The 22,501-nt window shown below is 38.4% G+C and overlaps 1 protein-coding gene across 2 annotated transcripts in view; it reads right to left on the bottom strand.

The window, feature by feature from the left end:
- The window catches only part of DSE (dermatan sulfate epimerase), a 137,035-nt gene that overhangs the window by 73,244 nt on the left and 41,290 nt on the right, over nucleotides 1-22,501 (bottom strand). For both annotated transcript variants that reach the window (XM_012722196.1, XM_004673789.2), the window contains exon 2: nucleotides 11,463-11,529. The gene's annotated coding sequence lies outside the window, so the exon portion shown is untranslated. The remainder of the gene's footprint in view (nucleotides 1-11,462; nucleotides 11,530-22,501) is intronic.

Below are 22,501 nucleotides of genomic sequence, written 5' to 3'. Positions count from 1 at the left end.
GAACGTTGGAAGCAAAGTAGAGTATAGGCTGTAGCAGTGATGAAAGTGATGAAACTTTCTGTGTCCCAGCATTGTAAGAACTCTGAAATGCCCAGGTAGCCACTGCAGCCAAACACAGCAACCTAGGAGTAAGAGCTAGAGCCATAAGAGACATCCTGGCTAAGACGCTAATTCAGATGACATGAGTCAGTCTCTTTGCACACCTTTTGCCAATTTAGGAAATGAGAGGGTTGTATCACATACAAGATTCCTTTAACTTTATGGCTCAAAATTCCTAAGTGGTGGAACAGATGCCTTCTAGATCAGTACCAGTACTGTTCACTAGAAATATAATGCAAGCCACATGTGCAAGTTTAAATATTGAGCATCTATGCTAAGATATGTAAAAAGAAACAGGTTAAGTAAGGTTTTATAATATTTTTATTTAACCGAATATGTCCAAATGCTGCCTTTTCAACAAATCTTTAGAGTCTCATGTGGCCACACACTAGTCAGTTTCTCAATTGTCACATGTCACTAGCGGCTCTGATCTACTATGCTGGGCAGTGCAGTTTGTCTGACAAAATAAGATACCTTCAGTTTTTGAAGGCAATTTAACGTTTTCAAGTTAAAATTATTAAATAAAAGTTGATATTGCAAAACAAAGGAGATCAGATTCCACTCTGCTGGGCCATGTCCATCTGGTGATTCCAGCAGCAGCCACAGTTACACATCTAAACCTGAGCCTGTGGAAAGTTTGCAAGAATGTTGGTTGCCCTCAATGTGGAATGAGTTCTCACCTCAAATGTCTTCTACTGAATAGTTACAGATGAGTTGAGCGAACGTGTCAAGGAAAAAGAATTCCATAACACTTATTTTATTGACATGAAAAAAATGGTTATGTGTTTTAGAAGTCTCTTCCTTAGACTTCCAAATCATTTGCACATGGACAAAGGAACTTTTTCAGAAACATAAATTGAAATTAGGATGCATATGCTCGAGTCAATATTATCCCAGAGGGAAAGGAAATGGCTCTCAAATGTAGATGAGGGGATTTGTGCCCCCAACTTGACCAAGAGGTTTGAAAGTTATAACACAAAAGGGGTGATCAAAATGGAGGTGGAGGAGACCCCAGTCTCCATTCCCCCAGAAGTTCAACAGTTAGCCATCTATGAAGAAAAATAGCTCTGGACAAGCTCTGGGGTCCATTTCAGAAACTTTAGCCACTGGGCCTCCCTGGTGGCACAAGTCTCAGCATTATGAAGCTATTGCCAGCCACTGTAGCAGGAGTTCAATCCCTGGCCAGGGAGCTAATGCCTGCTGTTCCCCTCAGCAGTGTATTTCAGTAGATCCACCTGTTCTGCTCCCTACTCTGTCCATGGTGAATACTCTTATTCCCTCACCCCTCGGCCTACACTGTAACCCTTGTATGCATAAATATAAAAAATAAATCTTAAAAAAAGTAAAGAAGGAAACATGTTTAAAAAAAAAAAAGAAAAAAAAGGCTCTCCCTGGTGGCTCACAGGTTAAAGCACTATGAAGCTATCTGTAGCCATTGCAGCACAAGTTCAATCCCCAGCCAGGGAGGTGACCCACATGGCATGGCAGACCTCTTCTGACCCACCTGCTACTCCCCTCAGCAGTGTACTTCAGTCAATCTGCCTGTTCTGCTTCCCACTCTGTCTCTGGTGAATCCTCTCACCACCCCTGGACTTCTGGCCTGTCCTCCAGTTCTGTATGCATAAATCAGTCTTAAAAAAAAAAAAAAGGAACTTTAACAACACAGTACAGCACAAAAGCAAAAATAACTGTACAACAGCTTTATTTTGCCTGCCTCATCCCACCCCCCTGGCTGGCATTGCTCGGCATCAAAAGGGAACTTCCCAGCTAGAAAGTTCTCACCAGGCAAGGGACAACACAGTGAGAGACTAGCTTGCCCAGCCCTTTGGAACACTACACAAAGATCTGCAGTTTCACCCCACCCCACCAGAGAAGTTGAGACAAGAGAGTTAGCAACAAGGAAGAAATGGAAGAGCTATCCCTAGCCTTGCAGCACGCGCAAACGCAGTTTACAGTGAACTGATCTGCTGACACACCCAGCACATCATGCCGCCAAAGAAACTAATGACCAGCAGTCACCTCAGCTCTCTCTACATTTACCAGCTTTGGCTCCACCAGCGACCCGAGTCCTTCCCAACTCCCTCCCTGACCTCCAGCATCAGAGCCCACAAACTACAGTAGTAGACAACCCGGGCCTCTGCAGTTGCACAAGTGCAAGACAATGGTATAAATTCCCCCAGCCAATGCCACCACCGTGTATGGTGTCTAGTCTCTCAAGTTGAACACTTGCACCCACAGGCCTGATACCTGTTCACCAGCCTCTGTGGCATGTACATGTCCAGGGAGAGACTGTGCAGCCACAGGTGAGCTTTACCAGCTAGTGGGTCGGGATCAGGCCCTGCCATTGGGTGTATTATTGCACTCACCTGCAGCTAGTTCCCAGGTGGGTATCTGCATACACCCAGCCTGACCCCATCACCAGCCTCACATGCAGGAACATGCCATGGGGGGGGGGAGGGACTATATGGTGTCACAGAGGATCCCAACAGTATTTTGCAGCCACTGTGGATCTCCCATAATGTTTACCAAGTTGTCACTCTGGTGATTCCCTGTGATCCAAAGAGTCATTGTGCTCCCCAGATCTAATGCTATCACCTCCTAACATTTGCCATCCTGCAACACTAGACCAGGTCACCACAACCTCATTCACAGACAAAAGTCATCCATTATCAAAATCAGTTTATAAAGTTCAGAAGAAATAGATTTCTCTTCAAATCACAGACACCAATGTAGTGTCTACAGGGATAATTAAGAATTGGAGAAACATGATTCTCTTAAAGGAATGCAGTAAATCTCCAATAACTGCTCCCTTCAAAAATGGAAATCTGGAGTCTGCTTGTCAAAAATATTCAAAATAATTATTCTCATGATGCTCAGAGAACTATATGAGAACAGAGATGAACAACTTAATGATATTAAGAAAGCAATACAAGAACAAAACAACAAGTTTAACAAAACATTTAAAAAATTTAAAAAGAAGGGGCAGCGGTCCTGTCCACCTGTGCCTATGCAGGTATCCTTCCCACTAACTCTCTCCCTCTGCAGAGCAGCAGCTGCCTGCCTGCCCACGATCTGTACCATGCTGGGGCTTCTCTTCACTGACACCCAACAGCACCCCCACCCCCCCCGACCCCCGCCTCAGCAGAGGCAGCCCTCCTCAAGGCCACCCAAACTGCAGGCATCTCTCAGCAAACCTGCCTCTTTCTGGACAGCTCTTCCTGCCCACTTGTGCCTATGCAAGAGTCTTTTACTTTTCTATCTCTTTCCCTAATAAAACTGCTCTTCAACTATACAAAAAAAAAAAAAAATTAAAAAGAAGGGCCTCCTTGGTGGTACAAAGGGTTAAGTATCAGCACTATCAAGCTATCAGCAGCCACTGCAGCATGAGGCCAATCTCTGGCAGGGGAGGTGACCCACATGGCACAGCAGACCTCCCCTGTCTCTCCAACTGCTCCCTTCAGCAGTATATTTCAGTAGATCTGCCTGTTCTGCTCCCCACTCTGTTTCTGGTGAATCCTCTCACTGCCCCTAAACCTCTGGCCTACACCGTAGTTCTTGTATGCATAAATAAATAAAATAAATCTTGAAATTTTTTTTTAAAGAAACAGAAACTGAAGTCTTGATTTTAGAAAGAGAAGCTGTGTCACCCTTTAAAAGCAAGTGAGCATTGTGATTCAGTTTGTGACAGCTGCTTACATCTACTCCAAAATCTTTTCTAGCAGTATATAACATATGAGCATTGCCATGTTAAGATGATTCTAATATTTATTTTTAGTTATTTTTCATTGGCAATTAAAACACATAATCAAATATCCTTATATATAAGTTCAATCAAAAAAGAAAAAAAAATACAAATAAGTTCCATAACTATCAGAGTCTCTCTATTTCACAATGACAAGTACCCGTGGCTGGAGATGCTCAGATCTATGTTCAAGTAAAAGCTGTAGAGTTATGCTCTATATGCCAAGGCACAGTACTGAGTCTTTTGGGATGTTAATGCCCATCTTGTGAAGTTTTGAAGATGAAATATAAAGAATGTAAAGTGTTGGGCACAAGGTCAATGACAGCAAATGCTTATGGGTGTCTGATATTATTATTGAAACAAAATCTATTTAAAGACTTTCCTAATAAACATTTATAAAACCTTCTGGAAATTAAGAAAGCCCAATGAAGAAATAAATTTATTCTTAGTAACTATCTATGACATAAGCAGATTTGTTTGGAATATTACAAAGGAAAATATACCCAAAATTTCCACCCAATATTACTTAACACAACTCACACGCAAGATTCTACCCCACCGCCACTCTTAATAGTCTTTTCATTTCTCCAGAGAAAAAAATAGAACATAAAGTTCTTCTAAACCACAAATTGGAGGTCATCATCAGTTCGTTTGGAAAAATATCCATCAGTGTTTATACCCACACCGATACAGCCCACACAATTACACCACTTAATGTGTACACATACATATAAATGTTTGTTTGTGTGTCACAAATTAATAAAGACATTGATTTTAGAACTTAGTAAATATAAATGAAAGAAGTGGTGGTTAAGTCCAAGCACTCACAATGATCACAACATTCATGCTTTTTTTCTAACTCTTAAACATCCCTGATGGACTCGTCTGGCAAACACATTCTGTATTTCTACAAATCATTCTAGGGAAGAAAGAAAGAGGGAGGGGTAGAGGAAGGGAAAGAAAGATGTAAGGAGGAAGACAAAGAGTGGGAGGAGGAAGAGCAGGAAAGAAAAGAAGCACCTGTATGTGTGGCATGTGTGTAGACTGGACTGGCAAACCTGGTCAGTTTTGGGAAGCCAGTTTTTTGCCCAGCCAGAGCTTGCCTAGACTTGTCCTAAGGGCAATGTTGCAAAACGGGTAGTAATTTCCCGGCCAGGCATATTATTGGAATGAGTGGTGTCCCAGACCTGACTAATGTTTTCTTCTTGGCCCTCTTCTCTACCACAAACATCTGAAGTTGTGGTGATTTTAAGCGTCCTCCTCAAAGAATCCCAAAATTCTTTTTTGCTTTTTATTTCTCAGTACTTTAATGTTTATTTTCCAGTTTTTAAAAATCACTAATCTCTGTCTCTCCCAGCATTAAACCTGTGGATTTTAAATCGTTTGGCCTTTCAGGACTACCTTCACAGGTACAGTTACCTTTATACAGAAATTAGAATCAAATTGGATCCAATTGGAAATTAGAATCAAAGACCCATACCAGTTCAGCACAATATTGAGAGATTCTTCTAGTGTTCTATCATTAAAACTTTTAGGTATTTCACTGAGGTGGCATTGTGTTCAGGGGCACATTCTAATTAAAAGAAGAGATGATTCTGAGCTGCCCTGAACTGTCCTTAGGCATACTGTCCTTACCTTAGGGTAAGTTAAGGTCTGAAAGGATTTTTTACACCAAGGAAATTAGTAGTTACATAATAGTTAATTCTCTCAAAGAAACATCTAGTAAGATGTCACTGTCTATTGATGATGTCAAGAAAGTATAAACACTTAAAATCATGAAATATTTAAAATCATGAGGTTAGATATCTAAAATGATCCTTTCACTTTACATACTTACAGAGGGAATTGAGAACTGAATGTTTTAACTAACTTTTCCCAGATGATGGGCAGAGACTGGAATGAACTTTGGTTATAGTTCAGTGGAAAATAAGTGTAACCAAGAACATCAGACACAACTAGTAAAGGATTAATAATGGAACTTAAAGTTCTCATAAATAAGGTTATATACAATGCGTAAAATTTTGATGATAGGACTTATACTTCTTCTAAATTAAAAAACAGAACTATGGGGTGGGAGGACGAGGGTCAGTAGAAAGATACATGATAAAACTTAAGTGACAACTCTCCTCAAGAATTGGAATGAACATTTCTCCAGACTTTTTATCTCTATTCACAGCTGACAAAGAATGGTTTCTGATTACAGAAACCGTTGAAATTAGAATTGGAGTACGCTAAGTAACAGAGAAAACTGTTCTGATCAATAAAGATTAACCATTTTAATTAAATTGATAAACCTGAATTTCTAAAATTTTAGACTTCTGTACTCTAGATTCATGAAAAACAATTGAAGGTGATTAAATAGCCTTTCTTCTCTTTTGTGTAACATTATTAAAAAATTCAAATATATAGGTATGTAACTATTCTATAATGAGGTAATCAATCTCCTGGTTTTTCCTGGTGGTAGAAGGGGTTAAGTCTCAGCACTGTGAAGCTACCACTGCAGCCACTGCAGCATGTGTTTGATCCCTGACCAGGGAGCTGACCTACATGGTGCAGCACAGCTCTCCTGTCTTGCCTGATATTCTTCTCAGCAGTGTATTTCACTCAATGTACCTGTTCTGCTTACCACTCTATTTCTGGGGAATCTTATTACATCCTGCACTCTGGCCTACACCTCAGGTCTTGTATGCATCAATAAATGAAATAAATCTTTTAAAAAAATAAACTCCTACTAATAACAAATACTACTATAATAATGTATAACCATGTAGTTAGATGAGGGAGGAATTGCTTAGCCAATAACAACGTAATACAATAATCAACTATAAAAATGGTTTCTAGGAATTTAAATGTTAATAAGTTGCCAACTTCTGCTATACTTTCAGAGTTTGCCTTCTCTCACAGGTGACAGCAAAGGCTACGTTGCTACTTCTAGGACATCTGGATATTAAATCGCCTAGCTGACATTAGATCACTGCTCTGTTAAAATAGGGGCTCTGAGGGCCCTCCCCGGTGGCAGAATGGGTTACAACACAGCACTAGGAAGCCAGTCACAGCCGCTTCAGCACGAGTTCAATCCCCAGCCTGGGAGGTGACCCACTTGGCATAGCAAACTTCTCCTGTCTTGCCTGCTGCTCCCCTCAGCAGTGTACTTTGTCAGTCGGCCTGTTCTGCTCCCCACTCTGTCTCTGGTGAATCCTCTCACAGCCCCTGCACCTCTGGTCTATACCTCAGTTCTGTATGCATAAATCTTTAAAAAAATAAAACAAGTAGGGGCTCTGATAGTTTCTATTCATGAGACTTGGGATTCAGCAAGAGGAAAGCATTCACAAATCTGTGATGAGAGAGTTATTAATGTACTGAGTGTTTAGGAGGAAAGGGAAAGGTAGACAAAGAATTAAACTTGTGCTGAGTTGCAGAAAATGCTCTGTTAAACATTGCGTTATAGTTTGGTGCTCAATTAAACTATAGCTTAGTTCATCTTTACTATGGTTAGTATCAACACTACTAACCAATTTTAATAGCTTTTAATGAATAAAAAACTCTTTTCTCAGTCTGCAAGTTCTATGTAAACTAACACAATGTAGAACAAATTAGACACAGAATGGGAAGTCCACAAGAGACAAAAATGGAGAAGGGAGATGAAAAAAAAATTGAAAAAGTAATATCTGAACACTTATTAAATTTGACTAAATCTGCACATGCAAGAGATTCAACAAACCCCAAGTAGATAAACTTTCTGCATGAAACTCTTCTGTTGTGTTCAGTGACTTTGTAATTTCAAGAGTTCTCTTATATTCCTCGTAAATCCTTTTTTCTCAGAGAGTGTGTAAAATCCCATGCCTCTCTTACCTTCCTATGCTACCAACTCACATAGAAACTTCATCAGTTTTCATAGACTAAGGTTAAGGGGTTTGAAAAAACATAGCCCCTGCATTTCCACTGCATGGATAAATACATCTTTGGATATTTTGCTGGCCTTCTAACTTCAGAATGGAATTCTTCTGTTGGTCCATATTTCTAGAGAGCATTAAGACTAAGATTGGACAACAGGCACCCTGAAACATCAGTTACCTTTGACAATCCCTTCTCTTTCAACTTCATCCTGTTGCTAAGTTAGTCCTGCCAACTTTCTCCTTTCTAATCATTTCCATTGCTACTTACCTAGTTCAGGATTTCACTACCTTCTTATTCCACAAAAAGATACAAGCACACTAATTACTTTTCATGGCCTTATTCACTTCGCTCTTTAATCCATTCAAAACACAATAGTCAGGTTAATATTCCTAAAGCATAACCCTGATCATTTCACATCCTGTTAAAACAACAACAAAATGATAATTTCTCATGGCTCAAAAAAAAAGTTTGGTTTATTGGTAGAATGTTCCTTTCTAAATTACTCTCCTTTTTATTATATATTATATTATATATAATATTATAATATTATATAATAATATATTATTATATATAGTATTATATCATATGATATTATATGTGATATTATTAATATCAACAATGTTATATGTTATATTATTAATATTATATAATAATAATATTATATATTACTCTCCTTCAAAAAAATAAACAAAAAAATAAGGATTTTTTTTTTCAATTCAATTGAAATAAACCATGAGATTTTTTAAAAAAAAAAAGGGAAAAATGGGGGGAAATGATATGACTTGTGGGTGGGTCTATGTTTCCTCACAACTTGTAAATGTTGTAAGATTGAACATTATGTAAGTTCTTGGAAGCATAGCGTGGCCACATCAGCTATGGGAGATGAAAAGCTCAATACACATGGCCATGGAACATGGTGAGCAGATGGACATGGTTAGGGTGGAGGAGATCCCAACCTGGACTTTCTCAGCCAGTTACAGACAAGAAGACAAAATAATTTATCAACCAAACAGGAGCATGTTACTAGTAAATGACTACAGATGAACATAACTTTCAGCACAAGACACATGAGACAAATAAAACAAAGATTAGAGAAAATATTTCTGTTTGCTCTAATAGAGAGATTTGTAGTTCTAGATTGAGCTGAGCAAGCAGGCAGACCCTTACAGTGGACCCTTACAGTGGGAAGCTAGAGAATCTTGATTAATGGGCACGAAGCTGCTTTCTTTTTATAAACATGCTGTTGCCTGTATGGTGCTTTGCTGGAAAATGGAAAAAATTTCCAATCACTCCACAGCTTTGTGAATGGAATAAACTACATGGATTCTGCAAATGAAGTAACAAGAATTCTGCAGATGCTGGCTGGGTGTGGGTCAAATTCTACTCTCTCTGTACTTATGCCAGAGTTAATCTTTTTTTACTCTATAAATGAATTCTGAATAGGTAGGTCCAAATTTTCAATGTTTCACTGAAACATTGAAAGATAAAGGGAGCCAAAACAAAAAACATGGTTAAATAGGACACCAAACATATCAAGTCTGTGGCAGGAAAACACAGATGGGTTTTATTCCCTGTGATTAATTTCACTTCCCTTTTCTGACAGAGTCAAGATGCCAAATAAGAATATTTCAAATCTATACAAAATTTTCCCCAAACAAGGTATAAATGAGTGCAGTACTGAAAACATTTATATAAACCCAGAGCAGACTTAACTGTCAATGTCTTCAGAGTCATTTTGAGAAAAAGAAGTTTCACAGAGCATTTTAACTTCTAATAGTCATTAAGAAGGATAAAAAACTACTCATTATTATATATCTGAAATCTCAGACTTCATCAAAACATATTTGTAAATTTTCAAACTTTATTGGTCCTCAAGATTTAATCATCAGTAATCCCAGTGCTTTCCAAATTATCTAGACTAATTTAAACGCTGGGTAATGAGGGTGCTGTGAAATTTAGATCAAGTATTCCTGCACAAAGCAGTTTTTCTTATATGTTTTCCTTGTAAGTATGAACTATTATATCAGGCAATGAAAGTAGATGTTCTGGAGTCAGGTTGCTTAGTTTTACCCATCAGCCATGTGACAACGAGCAAGTATTTACTGGTGTGTCTCACTTCCCCTGCCTGCTCTATAGGGATAATGATAGAATCAAGCTTGTAGGGTTACTGCATTAAAGATGACAAAGTGTAAACTGTCATTTCTCATAAATCACTGCAATTACAGCAGACCACATGTCACTCACTCAGGTCAATTATAGTATTTTTTTTAAAATAATATGTCTTTATTTTTAACATGACTTTTAAAAATTATAATTATTCATTATATTCCGATGAACATTTAATTGGCTAAAAAGAGGTCTATCAAGTATAAAGCATCTTGTAGGCCTGTATATCATTCTCTCATTCATGTGCGTAGAGTCTGTCTAGGTTACAAAAAACCTTTACAAGAGAAATGTATTTACTGCTAATATACTACAAGATATGTGTTTTTAGATTTTTCTTCTATAAAACTTAGATTTTATAAATATAGTCAAAAGGAAGCTCTTTCTGTTCAAATGAGTTGATACCCGAATACAAATGTACAACAGGGTGCCTCCCTGGTGGCACAAGGGAGTAATTCTCAACACTATCAAGCCAGTGCAGCATCTGTTTGATCCCCAGCCAGGGAGCTGACCCCTACAGCACAGCAGACTCTCCTGTATTCCCGACTGCTCCCCTCAACAGCGTATTTCAGTGGGTCTCCTGTTACCCTCTTTTTCTGGTGAATCCTCTCAGCTCCCTGATACCTCTGGCCTGTACCCATGCTCTTGTATGCATAAATAAATAGGTCTTAAAAAAATGTACAGGAGGTGGCCCTCCCAGGTGGTGCAGTGGGTTAAAGCACAGCACTAAGAAGCTTAAGCCACTTCCGCATGAGTTCGATCCCTGCCTGCCCCGGAGGTAACTACATGGTGTGGCAGACCTCTCCTGACCCGCCCGCTGCTCCCCTCAGCAGTGTACTTCATCGATCTGCCTGTTCTGCTCCCCACTCCGTCTCTGGTGGGTCTTCTCACCCTCCGCATATCTGGCCTGTACCCCAGTTCTGTATGAATAAATAAATCTTAAAAAAAAAAAATGTACAGGAGGGAGAGTCATGTACCAAACATAATTCTAAGAGAAATATTTATAGCTGATTAGATACAAACACAAGAGGATATACCTTCACAAAAAGAGACTCTTAGGATATAGTTTGCGAACTTAGTGTGTAAATTAAAAAGCAACAGGAGGCCCTACCTGGTGGCTAAACGGGCTAAAGCACAGCACTGCAAAGCTATCGCAGCCACTGCAGCAAGAGTTCATTCCCCAGCCAGGAAGGTGACCCACATGGGGTGACCCACATGGGGTGGCAGACCTCTCCTGTCTCTCCCAGGAGAGTATTTCAGCAGTGTATTTCAGTCTGCCTATTCTGCTAACCATTCTGTTCTGGTGAATCCTCTCCCCCCTCACAACCCCTCCCAACGCTCCCCGCCACCTCTGCACCTCTGGTCTGTACCCCAGTTCTATATGCATAAGTAAATAAATCTTTTTTAAAAATAAAAAGCAACAGGAATTAAAATTATGAATCATTTCATATGGAAAAAGGAAGTAGAATTTTTCTTTCAGAACCTGATTTGACTGTTGTCCTGCTGGAAGATAGCAGAGAAATTTCAAGTTTTGTTTAAAAGGTTTAAAATGGAGACTTACCAGCTCTGAGACAAAATGTTGAAGAGCAAAGTTCATCCATTCATTTGACAGACATCTGTGTGATATACTATAGATATAAAGAAATGAAGATAAGAGGTTACCCTCAAGAATACAGAGCCTAATAGTGAGAGGCAAATGTGTAAATATGTTTGTACAATAATGTTCAGTAAATAAAATACAACACAAAAGCAAAGCAACTACGAAAGAGATTACAGCAAAGATCTGAACTTCTTTCTCATGTCACATTGCCTTTCCAATGTAACAAAAGACATCAAATAATATAGTTAGAGTGTTATTTCTAAGTATGTACAAAGAGTAAAGAAAACAGAAAATTACATTTGAAAAAAGATTTATTTATTTATGCATACAGAACTGGGGTACAGGTCAGAGGTGTAGCGGCAGTGAGATGATTCACCCGAGACAGAGTGGGGAGCAGAATAGGCAAACTGATGAAGTACACTGCTGAGGGGTGCAGCGGGTGGGTCAGGAGAGGTCTGTTGCACTTGCAGATCAGCTCTCTGGTTAGGCTGGGGATCCAACTCATGTTGAAGCGGCTGCGGCCGGCCACCTTTGCGCCACCAGGGAGGGCCCAGAGCATTACATTTTTATTTATTTTTTAAATATAATAGTTTATTTTTATATCATTTTGTACTTTTTTTTATCTCAATTGTAATCCCCGTGAGTTTCCTATCACCGAGTCACCCGTGTAACATCACCATAGTCCCATGCACTTCCCTCTGCCCCCACACCCCATTTTTGATCCCATTCCCCACTCCACCCCCACAAAATGTCTCTGGTATATGACTGTTCATTATTATTATTATTTTCTCGCTTGGTCCATTATACTCCTGCTATGAGCGAAATCATCCGGTATTGAGCATTACATTTTTAATGGCTGCTTTTATAGCTCTCGTGAAAAGAACGGAGGCTGAATTGGAAAGACTTGTTTAGGCGTTAGCTCTATCATTAAGGAGATTTATAAGTTTATAAAAGAGCATTGACTTCCCGGAGCCTCACTTCTTTTTTTGAAAACTAGACATGGCTTATACCTGGGTGGGAAGTTGAGACATCATAGGTTAGTGCTTGCCAGTTGAATATATGAAGTGTTAGGAACATGTGTTGTTTCTAATTTCTCTCTATGAAGGATTTTCATTCTAACAGCGAATGAGAATTCTTTTTGCTCAACACCCTCAACCAAATTTGGGATTGATAGTATTTTAAATTTTAACTATTCTGCAGAAAATGTAGTGGTATTTAACTGTGGTAGTTATTTTGCATTTCTCTGATTGCTAAAGAAACTAAAGACCTGTTCTTGTATTTGCTGGCAATTAGGGTATTCTTTTTTGGGTGAATCCTATCCTATTCTAGTCTTCTGTTCATTTTTCATTGGATTGTTAATATATAAACTTGTAATGTTCTCCATATATACCTGATAAATGGAGGTTCTTATTTCTATCATTGGCACTTTTTGTGTCTTGTTTAATATATAGCTGTTTTATTTAAATGGTACGAGCTTTAAATGGTGGATTCTGATTTGCTTCATTGATCTTTTATCTATTTTTACTCTTGTACTATACTATCTTAATCATTATAGGCATAAAAGTATTACTATCCAGTGGCACAAACATTCCTACCTTATTTCACCTATTAAAGAGTGTCTTACCTATTTATATCTGATATTTTGAATTTTCATGTACATACATAAATATAATCTTTAAAGATTTTTTTCAATTTCCTTTTTCTCTCTCTTCCTTATACAACACACACACACACACACACACACACACACACAAACCTATTGGGATTTTTAAGGCTCAGTTTCCTGAAAACTGAATATTTAACAGCTGCTGAGTCTTCCAAAATGTGAATGCATTATAGCCTTTCATTAATTTGTGTTTTTAATGTTTTTCATTAATTTGTGTTTTTAATGTTTTTCAGCAATGTCTTTTTTTTTCACAATTTAACTTAAAATTTATTACATTTAAAAGTATTTGTAAATATTTTTCCTCTTGTCCCCCTGTTATTATTTGTCACAGGATGCAACTTTAAAAATCTGTAAATAGGGCCTCCCTGGTGGCGCAGCGGGTTAAAGCACAGCACTGAGAATCTGAGGCCGCTTCCGCATGAGTTCGATTCCCGCCTGCCCTGGAGGTGACCACATGGTGTGGCAGACCTCTCCTGACCCACCCGCTGCTCCCCTCAGCAGTGTGTTTCGTCGATCTGCCTGTTCTGCTCCCCACTCTGTCTCTGGTGAAGCCTCTCACCGCCCCTGAGCCTCTGGCCTGTACCCCAGTTCTGTATGCACAAATAAATAAATCTTTAAAAAAAAAAATCTGTAAATATAGAACAAGAATTAAATGAATTCATTAACCAGGTTTCTAGGTACAATTTTATTAATCTCATCAAAGCCTAATATATAGAATCTTTGGATTTTTTGGGTTCTCCCTGGTGGCGCAATGGGTTAGAGCACCAGATTATGGAGCTCTTTGAAGCTACTGCAGCACAAGTTCAATCCCCTGCCAGGGAGCTCACCCACATGGCTTGCCAGACCTCTCCTTATCTGCACACTGCTCCCCTCACACTGCTCCCCTTTGTTGATCTGCCTGTTCTGCTTCCCACTCTATCTCTGGTGAATCCTCTCACTCACCATACCTCTGGCCTGTACCCCAGTTCTGTAAGCATAAATAAATAAATTTTTCAAAAAAAAGAATAGTTTGGATTTTCAATATATATAGCATTACCAAATAATGAAAGTCTTATTTATTTATTTCTTCTGATTCATTTTCTTTCCTGATTACATTGACTTAGCCTCTAGTGCAAGGCTGATAAGTAGAAGTGGTGACAACTCCAGGACTTGTCTTATTTTTGCTCTCAGAAGGAAAACTTGCAATTTTTCCATAGTATTTCCTATTGGTGTTTTGTAGATATCTTTTGTTAAAGTTCCCTCTCTTCTGTTCTTAATTTTCCAAAATATACACTTAATTATAAACAAATGTTGACTTTAATCAATTGCTTTTCCATAAGATAATGTAGTTTTCCCCTTTATTCCGTTAATGTGGCTAATTGTTCTGATTGGTTTTCTAATGTTAAACTAAAATTATACAAAAAACTGAAATTATTTTTAACATTTTACTCTTTGTACACATTGCTTTGCTTACTCATACTGAGAATTTTGGTAGATGTGTTTATAGGAGAAGTTGTCCAGAAATGTTTCCTCCTAATTTCCTGTTCATGTTTTGATATGAAAGTTGTGTCGCTCTCATAATATCAAAGTTACACTGGCCTGGTAAATTAAATTGGAATGCAGTTCCTGTTTTTTTTTTTTTTTTCTGTTTTCTGAAAAGGTATAAAGATGGTCCTTAAATATCTGTCAGTTAAACAGTGAAAATCTCCAGACCTGTAGTGGAAGATACTTCATTAGAAATTCAACTTATTTTAGTTGTTATAAGATAGTCACAATTTATGTGTCTTCATGTACAAATTTTAGCAGGTTTTGTTTTTCATCTTATTAAGTTTCATAAAACAGTTAAGACATGGAGTATCCATTTATTAGAAATATAATTATTACCAAAATATAGTGGATAGGAGCTCTATTTAAGTACAGTTCTATTTTTATTTTATTATTAAAAGTTTGCCTTATTACTTTTTAAAAGATTTATTTATTTATACATACAGAACTGGGGTACAGGCCAGAGATGCAGGGATGATGAGAGGATTCATCAGAGACAGGGCAGGGAGCAGAACAGGAAGACTGAGGAAGCACACTGCTGAGGGGAGCAGCACCAAGACAGGAGAGGTCTGCCACGCCATGTGGGTCAGCTCCCTGGCCAGGGATAGAACTCATACTGTAGAGGCTGCAGATGGCTTCATAGTGTAGTGCTTTAATTCACTGCACCACCAGAGTGAGTCCAAGATTTTGCCTTATTAAAATAAACTGTTTTTTGGTATAATTAAAAAAAAAACATAGTTGTAGAACTAAAAAGACAGAAATTATGTTTTGTTTTGAGTTAAAATGAAAACATGGATACAGTGGCAGACCTAGCAAACTTGACACCTGGAAGGGATCATTGTTTTTTAAAAAAGATTTCTTTATTTATGCATACAAAACTGGGGTACAGGGGCAGAGATGCAGGAGTAGTGAGAGGCTTCACCAGAGACAGAGTGAGGCAGAGCAGTCAGATTGACCAAGTACACTGCTTAGGGGAGCAGAGGGCAGGCGGGACAGGAGAGGTCTGCCGCGCCATGTGGATCATCTGGGGGGGGGGGATCGAACTCATGCTGAAATGCCTTTAGCTTCTTAGTGCTGTGCTTTAACCCACTGCGCCACCAGGGAGGGCCCAGAAGGGATCATTTTAAAGAGCTTTTTCTTTATGACAGAAGTAGCTTCGGTAATAACTATTAAATGACACAAATAATTATTATGTCCAGAAAGGAAATGTATACAGTGACAGCATTCATTTAATAAATTTTGCATACATAGCAATACAGTTAAGACTTTAAGTACATTGGTCTATTGTCATGAATAACCCCGTTGCAGTTTCTGATGCTGAAACTTCACTTCTGCGTATTTGTCAATGACTTTGTTAAAGTGATCTCCACATCTTCACAATCAGAACACTCAGTATAGCCAGATTTGTTAATCTACTTTCTTTTATAGTTGATTGAAAGACACTTTTTATTTATTTTAATTTCAAATGTTTCTTTCACATGAGAAAACATATGTTAATAGGAGAACTTTACAATAAAGATTAAGTTTATCAGATATTTGTGAAAATCCCATTTCATAATACATTTCAGAAATTGCAATGCAGTCCATGTCTTTCTTCTTTGAGTCAGCTTTAGCAGCTTCAAATATTCTTGCAGTTGAAAGTTTACTACTAAGATACCTTCAGCAGAAAATTCATCATAATTTGTTAAAATTCCCCAAAGCTTGAATTACTTGAGCAGCTTCAGACTCAGTTCATATCTCTGATTTCTGTGGTACTGTGTAATCCTGTGTTTAAATACTGATTCAAAAATAAACAATGATACTACAATGATTATGAATATGAAAAAAGAAAACTTGGCTGCTTGTTCTTGAAGTAAACAGGGCTAAGGCCATATGCAGGAAAGTCAGAATTATTTCCATGTAGAATACAATGTTTGCTAAAAATAAATATAAAAATATGGTGATTTTTAGTTTACATACATATACATATATTATTAAATTTCAGTAATTGCAGCTGCTGTTTAGAAAGTGGACCAACAAAATATTTTTTTCTTTCAGAAAAGAGTAGAATAATATCATGGTTGTCTCTGAGAGTTGTCAATGCATAGTGACAATTAAAAACAGGCACATTTTATTAAGTTTTTGCACACACAGTACTCTATTATTGCCTGTAGCAGGGATGGACACTTCTCCCATCCCAGCCTTGGTACAACACTGGCTGCATCTGAGAAACAATGAAGCTGAAAAGAAACATTCGTTTCCTTTTAACTAGCAGGCCAAACAGTCCTCTGGAATGAAGAGATTCCAAGTAATTATAAGAGTAATGAAGTGGTTTGTTGATTTATGTTTGTAAGTATTCATTAAAAATACAAATAACATTCCCTTTTGCTCCTTCACTAGCCTTGTTTAAACTATTACAATGTGCCTCCTTTTTACTTATCTGCCATCACTGGCAGTAGAGTAACAGAGTTCACTCTGATGTAATACAGTGTATATAGCCAGCTGATAATCCATGGTTAAAATTTTTGGTAATGGGAACTGATCTCTGAAGTACTACTTGAAGTATTTCCTGGCCTTATCGAACACTTTTAGTGCCCTATCACAAGCTCAAGGGAGGAGAAAGCACTCTGTTCAATATGTGCATGTACCCATGGGCCTGGAAAAGAAATATCTAGAAATTTAATTAAAGTCTAAATGAGTCATACTGGGAGTCTCAATAGACTGCTGCAATGTTAAGTTTCTGATTCATAGTTCAAAAAAGAAAAAAAAATGACTTAAGATATGGAAAAATTCCAACATCTTAAGAATGTGGTATTGCATCAATCATAGTAAGTAAAATAGCTGGAAAAACAATGTTAAATTGTCAAGTAATCAGAGTTTAAGCTAACCAAAAATGACTCCACTTATTTTGTTTTCTAGCTCCATTGACAAATTTGGTTGAAACTAAACTACCCTTTTCTTAATAGACACAAAATAAATAGAAGAAATGCCCATTTGGTGCTTCCTGTTTGGTTCTGTTGATGGACTAATGTTTCCTCCTGCTGTAGCAATTGAGGATGTTTGTATTTTTGACCCCTCCACAGGGAAGCAGGAAAGAATCTGAACTCTGATGACTTGTTGTACTTCTGGCTTTGATGTGCTGTTTTGGTTGCTGTGATGGAAAGGCCCTGTGCAGGGGGAAAGACCTGCAATTACACTAAAAACAGTGAAAATACGAATTGAAAGTCTGATGTTTAACAGTTGTATTTCTAAGTTTACTTGCATCAGAACATAAGTTCTGTAGCAGGACATGATCTCAACTACCTTCAAAATCAGGCTGATAAAATATACAAAATATTTTCTAAAAAATATACAAAATACCAATGAGGTAAGAAGCATATACCGGTAATGGGTCTATCAATAAATATTTATCCCAGTAGGATTTTGGAGCCCAATTATTGAGAATAAACTTCTGGATCCCAAATACCCTATAATCACAATCATTCCTATTCCCTGGATATCACTATGGGTCTTCCAGCAAATCAAATGCTCAAGAATCTGACAAGAAAATCCATCTTCCTCCAATTCCACTTTTTCTGGAGCCCCAAGGTTGTAAATGACAGTTCAGAATTAGTTATGACATCTGAAGCCAAACTTGTAAGTTCAAAGGTTTACTCTAACTAATCACTAACTCTATTTTTCCTACTTGGGTTCACCTTGTGATAGAAGAGAGTGGAAATACATAAAACATTTACTTTAATTTTCTACTATGAAATAATCCCATAAAGTCTTTGAATCACCTCTTTCTATACCTCACAGCCAATAACTTATTCTTTGTGATGTGCTATGTAACTAAGTAACAGAAAAAAACAAGGTCTGTTCTGAGAAAGGCCAGAACTGGAGATACCTTTCCCTGCTCTTTCCTTATTATCCGCACTGCAAACTCCATTAGAATTTGCCGATTTCACTTTAAGAGTAACTCATCCATTTCCCCTGGAGGAAGAAGGCCTATATAGATATCCAGCCTGTTTGAAGGTCACCCATATAATCCCCAACATCAGCCTTAGGTTAAAAGTAATGTGAAATGTTACTTGACTAAACATTTGCAATATCTATGTAGGGTTATGCTTTGATTTGGACTTTCCCTATCTATAGAGAGTTACACTGGAATTAATTTAGAATATATATGTATTTTCTCAACTTGCTAGTGTTTTTTATGCTTTATTTTGCCCTTATACATTGTTGCCTCCATTTAGATTCTAATAATTTTACTTTTCTTTCTGTAAGTCTTTGTCATAAGATGAAATTTTTCCACTTGCAGTAAAATGGAAGGAATTTAAGGGAATTACATGAAACATAATTAGTCCAAAAGATAAAGCCAAATATTGAATGATTTTACCTATATGTGAAAAACAAAGAAACTCATATGAATCAACAAAACAAATAAAAACAAACTCGCAGACGGTGAAAACCAAGCTGAGGTATTTCCAAAGGTGAAAAGGGAGATGGAAGTAAGAGTGATAGTGGTGTGACGGTGGTTTCCTTTTTATTTTTTCCTTTAAAAAAAGTAAGCCTTGGCCCTCCCTGGTGGCGCAGCGGGTTAAAGCACAGCACTGAGAATCTAAAGCTGCTTCCGCATGAATTCGATTCCCTCCTGCCCCGGAGGTGACCACATTGTGTGGCAGACCTCTCCTGACCCGCCCCCTGCTCCCCTCAGCAGTGTACTTCATTGATCTGCCTGTTCTGTTCCCCACTCTGTCTCTGGTGAAGCCTCTCACTGCCCCTGAGCCTCTGGCCTGTACCCCAGTTCTGTAAGGACAATAAATAAATCTTTAAAAAAAAAAAAAAGTAAGCCTTAACCTAATTCATGCGCTCTAGCTCAGCAGTAACGTTAAAGAAACACCAGTATCTTTATATTTGACAAATGAAGAGAGAACCTAACAGTTTTCTTGGCCAAGCAAAAGAGACAAAAAGTATGACAGTCGTGCATCAGGATTTGGCCACAGCAGCATCAGTTAAAAGACACCTATGGTGCCACTGCATTGGATGAAAGTCCATGGCAATGAGGAGATACAGACGGTCACACTGTTATGTTGGCATCGCTTAAATATTATCAGCAAGATCTAAAGAGGTGAAATGGCATGCCCATCACAGTAACTGCCAAAAGATTTCCTCACTCTTGCCACTAAGCAATCCCTAAGATATTTCAAACATAAAGGCTTTTCTTTCAAAGAGAGACCTGAAGGGAACCCTTACCTCAGATTTTCCTTCCTCTCTATAGCTTCTTACTCCTCAGACTCCTCCCATCTCCAATCCCCACCCACTGTGGTTTTCTCTGAGCTCCTTTGGAATAGGGCTCTCTCCTGGTTGCCATAGTGATGAGCCAGGAGAAAATCTGTGTGCTTGAGGTAAGTCAGAAAGCAAATTAAAAATAGGTTATGTATTTAAGAAGACTAAACTGTAAAACAGTGGTCTTTACATGAAAGCAGAGGACAGTTATACAGTGTGATAAACAGAGTTACATACACATTTTCACTTTGAGGGCACCATCTGCCTTACTCATTTGCTGATAAAAGAAGAAATCTGGGGATAAAAGGAAGGTAGAAGATGAAACAAATTATTTAATAAAATTTAAATGATAAGGGCCTCCATCGTTGTGTGAAAGGGTTAGCATGCAGCACTATGAAGCTATCCGCAGCTATTGCAGCATGAATTCGATCCCCAGCCAGGGAGGTGAACACCTGGCAGAGCAGACCTCTCCTGTCTCACCCACTGCTCCCCTCAGCAATGCTTTTTAGTCAATCTGCTGTCTGTTCCCCACTCTTGTCTCTGGTGAATCCTCTCACCCCCTGCACCTCTGGCCCATACCCCAATTCTTGTATGCATAAATAAATAAATCTTTTTAAAAATTCACTAATAAAACAATTCACGATTTTTACAGTTGTTTACAGTTAAGCCTGCTTCTTGAACTGAAGCGCTAATGGGACTATGGAGATGGCATTTTACAGCAGTCCTTATCTAGAAACACACATCACAACTTGTGGTGGACATTGTCAAAAACATCTCTAAACTCACTTCAGACTTGCCAAAATAATGTCTGGAAGTAAGACCTTGGGACTTTGCAAAATTTGGGCAACCTGTAAGCTCACTCTTCAGGATTCTCTTTCTGCAAAAATGCTATCGCTTTTCAGTGACTTGTGGGTTTGGGGACTTTGGAGCTTTTAGCATTCCTCTGATCCACCGAACATGATATAGGGTTGGGGGAAGCCCGCCCTTAATCTCTCATGTGACTGATCACCTCAGGAGCACTGTTGCTTACTGTGGATGGAACAATTAAACTCTGCTGCTGCCAAAAACAAAGAGCACTGCAATGGGTGTTATGTGTCCTTACACTGTCTCCAGTTGTCATACAAAGGCAAGGAGTCATGGGGGTTCATTACTCATAGTGCACATATGAAATGGGACAAATCAAGAGAAAACTGAAAAGCAGGCAAGAGGGCACAAATAAGGGAGCTAGAGCCTTCACTTGCCCACAAGGGAAGCCAGGAAGATATGGGCAGCACTTACCATATGCCTTCAAAAGAATGAAATCCTGTCCCTGTATCATATCACTCCACCAATTCATATGGATAGGGGAGGGGAGGGCAATGACCACCTACACACTGGATGGATGTAGTCGAATTATCAATCTATTCTTTCCCAGAGTTAAAGCTAGGTTGAATGAGCTACAAATAGATGCACACTGGGCGAGGGTGGATCTTTAGAGTCAACTGGATTTCCCTACCTTTGGTCTCTAACAAAGCCAGGTTCTCTTCATATTTTATATGTTCGCCATATACATCTTCAATCCTCAGAACAATCGCATGAAGGTCCCAAAACTGTATAACCTGCCACCACCTTGTTCTGACTGTTCTTTTACCTATTAAAGACCTCAGATACACAGTCAAGTCAAACAATAATCAACATAGTAATCCCATTTCTTTGCCCATATGCAATTATTGAATTCCTTCTAGACAAGATACATAGTATTGAAACAGGAAGTTTCCCTAGTTTGTATAAATTCTGCTACTTCCCCAGGCCTGCTCCTTGGGAGAAGTCTGTTGCTTGGATTCTGCTGCTTGCTGGAGCAGAAAGTTCTTGCAGTGTGCTGCTTGTCCATAGTAGTAGCTAGGGCTACCTTGACCCCTTTCCCAAACAATAAAGAATGCTTATGCTATGATGAATGGAATGGCAAGTTTCCTCACGCAAACTGTATAAAACCTGAGTACTGCTGTATTTTGGGACTCAGCCTTTTGGGGCCAATCCCACTGGGTCTACCGGTGTAACAAATGAATCTTTCTCCATCTCTCTGAGTGCTGACTTATTTCTCTGAGAAATCACCGTAACAGTATATTCTAGCCAACAGAACCTATAATCACATAGATTATTATTAGCTCATTCTCAGATTATAGTAAACCCTCTAGTTATGAATCACAGGTCACTCTCACTTAACATCGGGACAAAAATGGAAGACTTTCTAGAAAGATCCATGAACTCAACCATGAACCAATCACAAAGCCGATCATGACAGTAACTGAGAAGCAGTATTGGCTCCTTCTGTCTTCCATTTGTCCTGTTTTCCATCCTCAATCTGAATTCCCTTCAGAAAAAATTTCAATGACTATAAAATTAAGGGATCTACTGAGATAAAATAGCATTGATTCTCTACTACAAGTGCAAATTAAAGTCACTTGGAAATATTAGGTGAAAATGTAATGACTCCAGACTCACTGAAATGGAATACAAGTATTTTGGGGGGAAGTGTGGGATAGCAATCATCTAACTTTTAAGCACTAGATATGATTCTGTTGTG

Source organism: Condylura cristata, unplaced genomic scaffold (assembly GCF_000260355.1).
Source record: "Condylura cristata isolate star-nosed mole 26May11 unplaced genomic scaffold, ConCri1.0 scaffold00001, whole genome shotgun sequence".
Lineage (NCBI taxonomy): Eukaryota > Metazoa > Chordata > Mammalia > Eulipotyphla > Talpidae > Condylura > Condylura cristata.
The sequence above is the reverse complement of the archived record's forward strand: the minus strand, read 5'-3'. Positions and strand labels throughout refer to the sequence as shown.